This window comes from Loxodonta africana, chromosome 7 (genome assembly GCF_030014295.1).
Source record: "Loxodonta africana isolate mLoxAfr1 chromosome 7, mLoxAfr1.hap2, whole genome shotgun sequence".
In the NCBI taxonomy this organism is placed as follows: domain Eukaryota; kingdom Metazoa; phylum Chordata; class Mammalia; order Proboscidea; family Elephantidae; genus Loxodonta; species Loxodonta africana.
The window spans coordinates 81,759,752-81,768,629 of record NC_087348.1 but is presented as its reverse complement, the minus strand read 5'-3'; the positions used below and the strand labels follow the sequence as shown (position 1 = coordinate 81,768,629).

The window sequence follows — 8,878 nt, the reverse complement described above, 5'->3', positions numbered from 1 at the left end:
GTGGGAAGGACTACCAAAGGAGAACTTTAGGTAAAATTGATTTGGTGAAACATATATAATGTAGGAAGACATAAAACAAATCGTAACTATTATTAATTTGAAATGTCTTGCTCATGTGAAAAGAAAAAGAAGGAGGGATAGGAAGAATGAGAATCTTATATATTTAATGCCATCATTAAAATTGTTACATTATGCTTATGTATTTATCTATCCACGCCTACATTGTAGCTCCTAAGCAGAAACTTAGTCCTAGACATCTTCTTATAAACTGCCCTATGAAAATACCCAGCACACTATGTGTTCCCAGTAAATGTTTCATGCATGTTCCAACTTCATCAGAAACCCCTCCCTCTATGCCATTATTCCCAACTTTTCCTTTCTTCCCCCTCTATCCAGCTTAAATTTCATAATTTATTGTCTTAGTTATCTAGTGCTGCTATAACAAAAATACCATAAGTGAATGCCTTTAACAAACAGAAATTTATTTTCTCACAGTTTAAGAGGCTAGAAGTCTGAATGTAGGGCTCTCAAGGAAGGCCCTTGTCTCTTTTGAACTTCTGTTCCTTAGAATTCGCCATGTGATTTGGCATCTATCTTCCCCCATCTCTGCTTGCTTGCTTTGTTGACAACTCAATCTGTTCTTTTTATATCTCAGAAGAGATTGATTTAAGATACGCCCTACATTAAGATTCTATGAATCAGAATTGACTCAATGGCAGTGAGCTTGGTTTTACTTTGTACACTGACACTGCCTCATTAACATAACAAAAACCCATTTCCAAACGGGATTATAATCATAGGTACAGGGGTTAGGATTTATAACACATATTTTTGGGGGGCATAATTCAATCCATAACATCTATTATTTCAGTCTTTTTTTGCATATATCCTAAACTCACCTGTTGCTCCACTTCACTCACCTGGAAAAATATCCCAGGAATCTTGGTGAAGTTAACTGTGTATTTCAGAGAAGTTGGAGTAAACGAACTCACAGGGAAGACATTAATGGGTTAATAATCCTGCCATACTCTCCTACTTTCATCTTCTCAAATGCACCAAGCTTCTCTTTGTCCCTCCTTCCTGTAGTGATCTTTGTTCCTCTTTGCTTGGCCAACTCCTACTTAGGCTTCAATTAAAATTTTTTCTTCAAATATTCCATCTTTGTTTCTGCATACTAGATTAGTATTTCTTCTATACATTCTTATTGTACAATGTACTTTTTTTTTAAGCACTTATCACAACTTTAACAAAGTGATTTCTTTATAATTAGTTGTTTCATATTTATGCGCACCATCTGGTCATTGAGAATCAGGTCAGTGTCTGCCTAATTTATTATTGTATTCCCACAACATGCAAAATTCCCAGCACATAATAGGCACTCGATATATATCTATGAAATAAATGAATTGAAGCAAATGAGTTTTAATTAGTGAATGAAATTATACATAGTAGGATTTATAATACAACCTTATGGGAAGGATAATTCCAGAGAATCATGGAATCCATAGTAAGTTTATAGTTGTTATCCTCACTTATTTCTCAGAGATCTTCTTTAAAATAAAAATTTCCAAGTTATCACTCCCATTTCACAAATGCGGAAACTGATTTCCAGAGGTGTTAAATATTTTGTTAGAGCACAAAGAAAGCAGGGAGAGCAAGGAATAGATTTATCACTGAAGGAACATGGAGAAAACTGCCAATCAAGGCTGGACATTGAAGAAAGTATCTGACAAGAGAGAATTCTTCATATTTGGGGAGAAGGCAGTCACAGTGAGTGCTGCCACCAGGGTTTTATTATCTCAGGCCAGGTGGGGATTTACTTCAATCCAACAGTCATTTATTGAGCATCCATTGTGAAATAATCCATTGTGAAATAAGCTTTGCCAGGGATTCAGCAGAAGATGAAATAGTCCCTGAACAAGGAGTTTGAGGCATTCTCGACTAGGCTGGGGACACGGTAAATCTAATTCTTGCCAGGGCTTCTTTATCAAGTTGCAGATCAAGCTACATCAAGACCCTGGTGAGACTTAGGTATCCTATGTTCCTGGATCCCAAAATTTCTTAGTCAACACTAATATGGGAGAAAATGTAGGCTCCTAGGCTGGGAAGGGGTTAATGTGTTTGAATTCTTGCTCATATCATACAATGAGAGTTGGGACCTTGGGATCTGGGGCCCAGAGTTCCCCCTGGCTCAGAGTCCCTCTCTTCTAACTTGTCTCTAATTCCCAGAGAAGACTAGGGATGAACATTTACACGTAACTCCTCCAGGCTCCATTTTTGTTCCTTCTTATTGTGAGCATGATTCTATGTCTGTCTCTTTTTTCTCTGTGTCTATCCTTCCTGACCTTGGGACTGGTTCTCTTGTCCTCTGGTGCATCTTTTGCCTGCTGTGTTTCTCCACTCTCTGGTCATTACACTGCCTTTGCAAAACAGTTCCAGGACCAGAATCTCCAAGGTATAAACTGGTGGGATTCACTGTAGAACTGGTGTGGAGTAAAGCTGATGAGGAGTAGAACTGGTAAGGAGAAAAGAGAGAGATGAGAAGATGCTGGGCTCCAGGAAAAAGGAAAAACCAAGATCAGAACTTTGGGCATAGGTTCTAGAAGTAACATGTGGTGAGGAAATAGATTGAAAAGAGGGTGTCTATTAGGAAATGAACTCTGAGCCCCTCTTGCTGCTCCCCTCAAAACATTTCTTTTCCCCCCTCCCTTTTTTTTTTTTTTTTTTTTTGAGATAAAGGTTTCTAAGCCTACACACGTAAAAAAAATTAAAGAGAGTATGTTGGTTATAATAGATTTAGGAATACCAGACTGGGAACGACCGTCTGGAGACTGAAGTTTGATAGGCTACCTTGGACTATTTTAGGTACTTTAATGTGTGCAAGCACAGTTTGTATATGTGAGTGCATTTGTAACTGAGTATCCTGTTGTTCTTTTGGGATCATGAAGGCAAGCACTAATCTATGCACTACCCCAACACCCTGGAGGCACATATATACTGAATGGATTAGAACAGTTGCTTTCTGGAATGGGTCTGTGATCCATGGACCAATGAAGGACACTTCTGTCCTTCAAAAGGGCAAAGGGGAAATCTTCACATGGACACACTCAACACAAAATGAAAAATAAAATCAAGGCATGGATTACTAGCGTACATAATGAAGATATTACTGAAATCCCTGTCCTGTGTTTAGCACAGGGGTAGACTGTGCATGGATGTGTTTTTACATTAACCATAGCCTTAATGGAGAAGAGAGAAATGCTCAGCAACCAGGCAGAGACCAGTAAATAAGGTGAGAGGAGAATGTCTGCAAAGGCAAAATACTGTTCAGATAAAAAGGAACTGTGATCGAAGACAGAGAGACAGTATTAGTAGATTAAAGAGAATGCAGTTAGTCACAGATGGAAAGATTCAATAAAGAGTAGAAATGTAAAGCCAAGGATATTTTTTTTACTGTATCTAAATTTTTTTTTAAACATTTGAAGGGGAAGTGAGAGAGGTGCTACTATGTCCTTCCTTCTAGACCATCTCCCAATGTCTTTCCGTGGGTGTGACTGTGGATTCCCTGGGTTGATTGCTGAATGTCTATATCTAGTTCAGGCATATTTTAAAATGGGGAGCAAATTTTCACACTATTTCAGATCTTCTATGTCCCAGAGTCTATGTGTAGGAGCCCACCATGTACTTTTATAGTAGTCTGTGAGGGTACAGTGTTGAGGGAGAGGTAGGTGAATCAGAGGGTAAGGAACATAGGTAAAATGTAGTCACAACACTATTGAATGTTGAAGTCTATTGGTGATACACTTCCCTTCATTTGTTTATTTAATAAATATTTATTGAACAATCTGTGCCAGACACTGTTCTAGGGAAAAAAACAATAAAATAGGCAGACATGGATTTCTGCCATCTTAAAGTTTACACTTCATTAAGTGATAAAGATAAGTAAAATTAAATTAAACTATTGTGATATTTCCTTTAATTGAATAATGCAGACTGACCTGAGAATACCTAGAAATGTTATTATTTTATTTTTTTTCCTGAACTTTCAAATTATTCAAACAACATACATATGTTTGAGTTAGGAGATTTTCTGTAGAGGCCTTGGTAAGAGATGATGATGGTAGATAGAATAGTCAATGCCACGCCGCCCCCCCCCCCAAAAAAACATTGCTATCCAGTCAATTCCGACTCGTAGTGACCCTATAGGAGAGAGAAGAACTGCCCCATAGCGTTTCCAAGGAGTACCTGGTGAATTCAAACTGCCAACCTTTTGGTTAACAGCCGTAGCACTTAACCACTACATCACCAGGGTTTCCAAAACCAAACCCATTGCCGTCAAGGCATTGTCTTAGTCCTTGAAGGCAATGGCCTATTTTCTTGAGGAGAGCCTAGGGCAGGCTAAGAGGCACTAAGAAAGTCAGAGTAGAACTGCCCCACAGGGTTTCCGAGGAGTGCCTAGTGGATTCGAACTGCTGACCTTTTGGTTAGCAGCTGAACTCTTGACCGCTACACCACAAGGGCTCCTTAGTGTAAGCAGTAGCAAAAGGTGGATGTGATATAGAGAAATTCAGAGACTGAATAACCGCGATGTGGTGCTTGTTCAGAAGATGAGAAGGATGGTTATGTGTGAGGGAGTAGCAATTAGGATAGCTTCAAGGTTTCTCGAGAAGCTGCCTGTGTTGTACTATCATTTGCTACGTTATGAAACACTGGAAAAAACAGGTTTAGAATCGAGGAAAGAGAAATGGCTTTGTCTGGAACATGCTGAGCTGGATGCACCTGTGAGAGTTCCGTGTGAAGATGACAGGCATAAAGACAACTAGTCCCAGAGTTGAGGAGCGAGACGTGTCCTAAGGTTTATAAACTTCAGAAGCTTCAGCATAGGGGTGAGAGTTGAAGCTTTGGCATTTGTGGAGATAACCAGATGGAATTGTTGACTGAGAAAGCAGTGGGCATGGACAGAGCACTGCAGAATTCCAACAATCAAGGGACAAGTAGAAACAATGAGTGATCACTTTGGTTGGAGAAAAAGAGTTGTGTATCATGTCACAAAAAAAAAAAGAAGAGTTTTGGAAGACTGGCTGAAATATTTTATTGAAGTGTCCCAAGAATGTGTATTACGTGGGCTAGGCAGGGGCAAGAAAACTATTTGGGAAAGTTTCCAGGAGATGGGGCTCCCTGTTTTGGGATTTGTCATCTATGAGGTTTGGGCAGAGGGTTCTATCTTCTTTCTATGGGACAAATCTGATACAGGAATTTATAAAGGCTTTTTTTTTTGAAAACTTTTCCAAGCTGAGAATGTCTGAAGGAGTAGGTTAACCACCTCAATCTTAGGTTTTAGTGAAAAATATTGTACATCTTTTCTTTATCTTCGTGAACTTTTCTATAACAGTGATGAGAAGCAGAACATATGTTTTAGTATGGGAAGTGGAATAAAGAAGAAAAGAGACAGCATGGTCTGCTTAGATTTCTGACGTTCAGCCTACCTTTGTTAGGCCCTTTGTGAGCTTGTGCACTTGTATTCCAGTTCACCAAGGTCGAGATTTCACACTGAACTTTCTTCCAAAGCCCTGACTACTGATAGAATGTTCCTCTGGCTAATGCTGTTTTGCTCACACAGTTTCTCAGGGGGCCTCCTGGGTTGGTGGTAACTGTAGTCCAAAGTTATATGACTTTTATTTCTAGTAAAATATTATTTCAATACTACTTCTGTTATGATTTTAAATTGTTTCTGATCATTTGACAGATATGTATTAATAAAAAGGAGAGATGAGGGATACTTTATCACTTTCTAGAGCTGAAAGTGAGGGGATAAAATTGGTGAAGGCTCAGAGGTGAAAATCTGCAGATCGTTTTAACAATCAGCCTTGAAATTTTTATTTTCAGTTTACCAGACACATCCATTCCGAGATCACGATGGCTGTATTCAACGTGAGCAGCTTCAATCCAGGCCCATTCATCCTACTGGGAATCCCAGGGCTGGAGCACTTCCACGTCTGGATCGGGATTCCCTTCTTCATTATCTACCTCGTGGCCCTTGCAGGCAACAGTGTCCTTCTCTACCTTATTTCCACGGAGCGCAGCCTCCATGAGCCCATGTTCTTTTTCCTTTCTATGCTGGCTGCTACAGATCTCATTCTGTCTAATACATGTGTACCCAAAATACTCAGTACCTTCTGGCTGGGTCCTCAGGAAATCACCTTTCCTGGATGCCTTACTCAGATGTTTTTTCTCCACTACAGCTTTACCATGGATTCTGCAATTCTGCTGGCAATGGCATTTGATCGCTTTGTTGCCATTTGCTTCCCCCTAAGATACGCCACTACTCTCACTCGTCAGATTATTACTAAGATTGTGATGGGTGTTATCAGCAGGAGCTTTTGTATCATCTTTCCATGTGTTTTTCTCTTAAAATGACTTCCCTTCTGCCGAACGTTCATTATACCTCACACATACTGTGAACACATAGGCGTTGCCCGGCTCGCCTGTGCGGACATCTCCATCAACATCTGGTATGGCCTTGCTGTGCCGGTAATGACTGTCACCTCAGACCTGATCCTCATTGGCATTTCCTACACTCTCATTCTCCGTGCTATCTTTTACCTCCCATCCCGGGATGCCCGCCAGAAAGCCCTTAGCACGTGTGGTTCCCATGTTTGTGTGATTCTTATATTCTACACGCCAGCCATGTTCTCTGTCCTCACCCACCGTTTTGGTCACAATATTCCTCACTCCTTCCACATAATGTTTGCCAACCTCTATGTAGCCATCCCACCTGCACTCAATCCAATTATCTATGGGATGAAGACCAAACAGATTCGGGATAAGATCATCCTCCTGTTCTTCCCCAAAGGGACCCAGTGATATTCGGTTAAAAGCTTGAGAAACAAAACAGGTAACCATATTGATTTTAGAGTATTTCCCTTAAAAAAAATCTGGAATCTCTTTAATATTGGCTTAGATTTTCATAAAACCCCAGAAACCTATTATAGTTTGTTGAAATCAGTGAGACAAGATGAACAGTTAGATATCAAGAGAGGCAGGCAAAAAAATAAAATAGAAAGGGTGGGAGAAGTTGAAGACAACATGTCTGCATTAAAAGACAGACCAAAAGGAGATTTTTATCTCATTTAGACATGAGATTTCCAAGATTTATGGGATAAGATGTTGATCATACGTAATAAGAATAGATTATTATTTTTATAAACGGGTTAAAGAGGAAGAGTAAAGGCCTAGCAATTTGGAGTACCTTTGTAGGGCACTTTCCAGATGAGAGTCAGGAAATCTAACAGAAAATGATTACCCTCTTTTGAGAACCCCCCAGGAAAATAAACCATCTAAAACAGTGGCAATCAGACTTTGGTGGGTATCAGAATTATTGGGGGATCTTGGCAAAATTACAAGTCCCTTTACTATCCTAAACACAAAGTAGTATAGTAGGCCCTAGTCTACTTCAACGGACGTCTGTGTTCTTTATTCTTTAGGTGATTCTGATACTGAAGAAATTGTGGCTCCTTTCAGATGGGAAAAGTCCTGGCCCTGTGAAAAACCCCAAGTCTTGATCTTGTAGTTATTTTCCAGTTCTGGAAATAAACATAACTATCCTGCATGCTGCACATCACTGTTTCTGGAGTAATGTTATTTCTCTATCCTAAAACTCCCCAGCTTTAAATCACGTATCATCAAAATACATTATCAGTTATCTCTACTTGTTGCAATTCCCTTCAGTCTAGGCATTCTTCCTGCTTTAAAGATTTTTAGCTTCTCTTTCAATGTAATTCTCTCCACAATTACTTTTATCACTATTATTTGTGATCTTAATGTCCACATAGGTCATTCTTTAATAATTCTAGTGGAAGATTGTATTTTCCAAGGACACCACAGCAATACCTTCCATTTCCCGTGATTTTTTTTTTGCAGTGTGAACTTGCCATTCCCACACTAACAGTTGAAATCTAATTCCCCTTCTCTTGAATCTAGGTTGACCTTAAGGGTTGCTTGACAAATAGAATGCAGTGGATGTGACATTTGGAAGCTTCCAAGGCTCCCATCCCATTGCCATTGAGTTGATTCTGACTCATAGCAAACATATAAGACTGAGTAGAACTACTGTATGGAGTAAAGGCTGTGATCTTTACTGAAACAGACTGCCATATCTTTCTTCCACAAATCAACTGGTAGGCACAAACTGCCAAACTTTGATTAGCAGCCACGTGCTTAACCGCTGTGCCACCAGATTTCTTCCTAGGTCTCTTGAAATGCTTGATTTTGGTACACTCCCTCTTGGGATCCAGCCACTCTGTTGGATTCAACAATGGGCTCAAGCGTAATAACGATTGAGAGAATGGTGCAAAACTGGGCAGTGTTGTATTCTGTTGTACATAGGGTCCCTATGTGTCAGAACCAACTTGACGGCACAACAACTACATGCTATGAGGATCCCAAGTGACATGGAGAGGCCATGAAATTGTTCAGTGTCTAAGCAGATTTTAGAGGAAATACAAAGAGTCAAGGTTGGCTGGGTTCAAATATAAAATTGAGTTTTATTCCCAATCTCTCCAGAAGACAAAAGACTTTCAAAGTAAGCTGTAAGATTCTTTGTTAAGAATTGAGACATATTTAAAGATGTCCTGTATAAACATTTTTAATTAGACAAAGAAGCTCCAAGAATCGTAAAGGCATTTACTGTAGCACCCTAACTCTGAGTCAAAATCAATGAGACCAGTTTTGAAGATACTTGTGAGTGTGATTTTTGTCTAATGACACCCAACAACACCCATTGCCATTGAGTCTATTCCAAATCCTAGTGACCCTATAGGACAGAGTAGGACAGGCCCATAGAGTTTCCAAGGAGAGCCTGGTGGATTCGAACTGTTGA

The 8,878-nt window shown here is 39.7% G+C and overlaps 1 pseudogene; it reads left to right on the top strand.

The window, feature by feature from the left end:
• Window positions 1-4,428: 4,428 nt before the first annotated feature.
• Window positions 4,429-8,878, top strand: LOC135231715 (olfactory receptor 52H1-like; annotated as a pseudogene).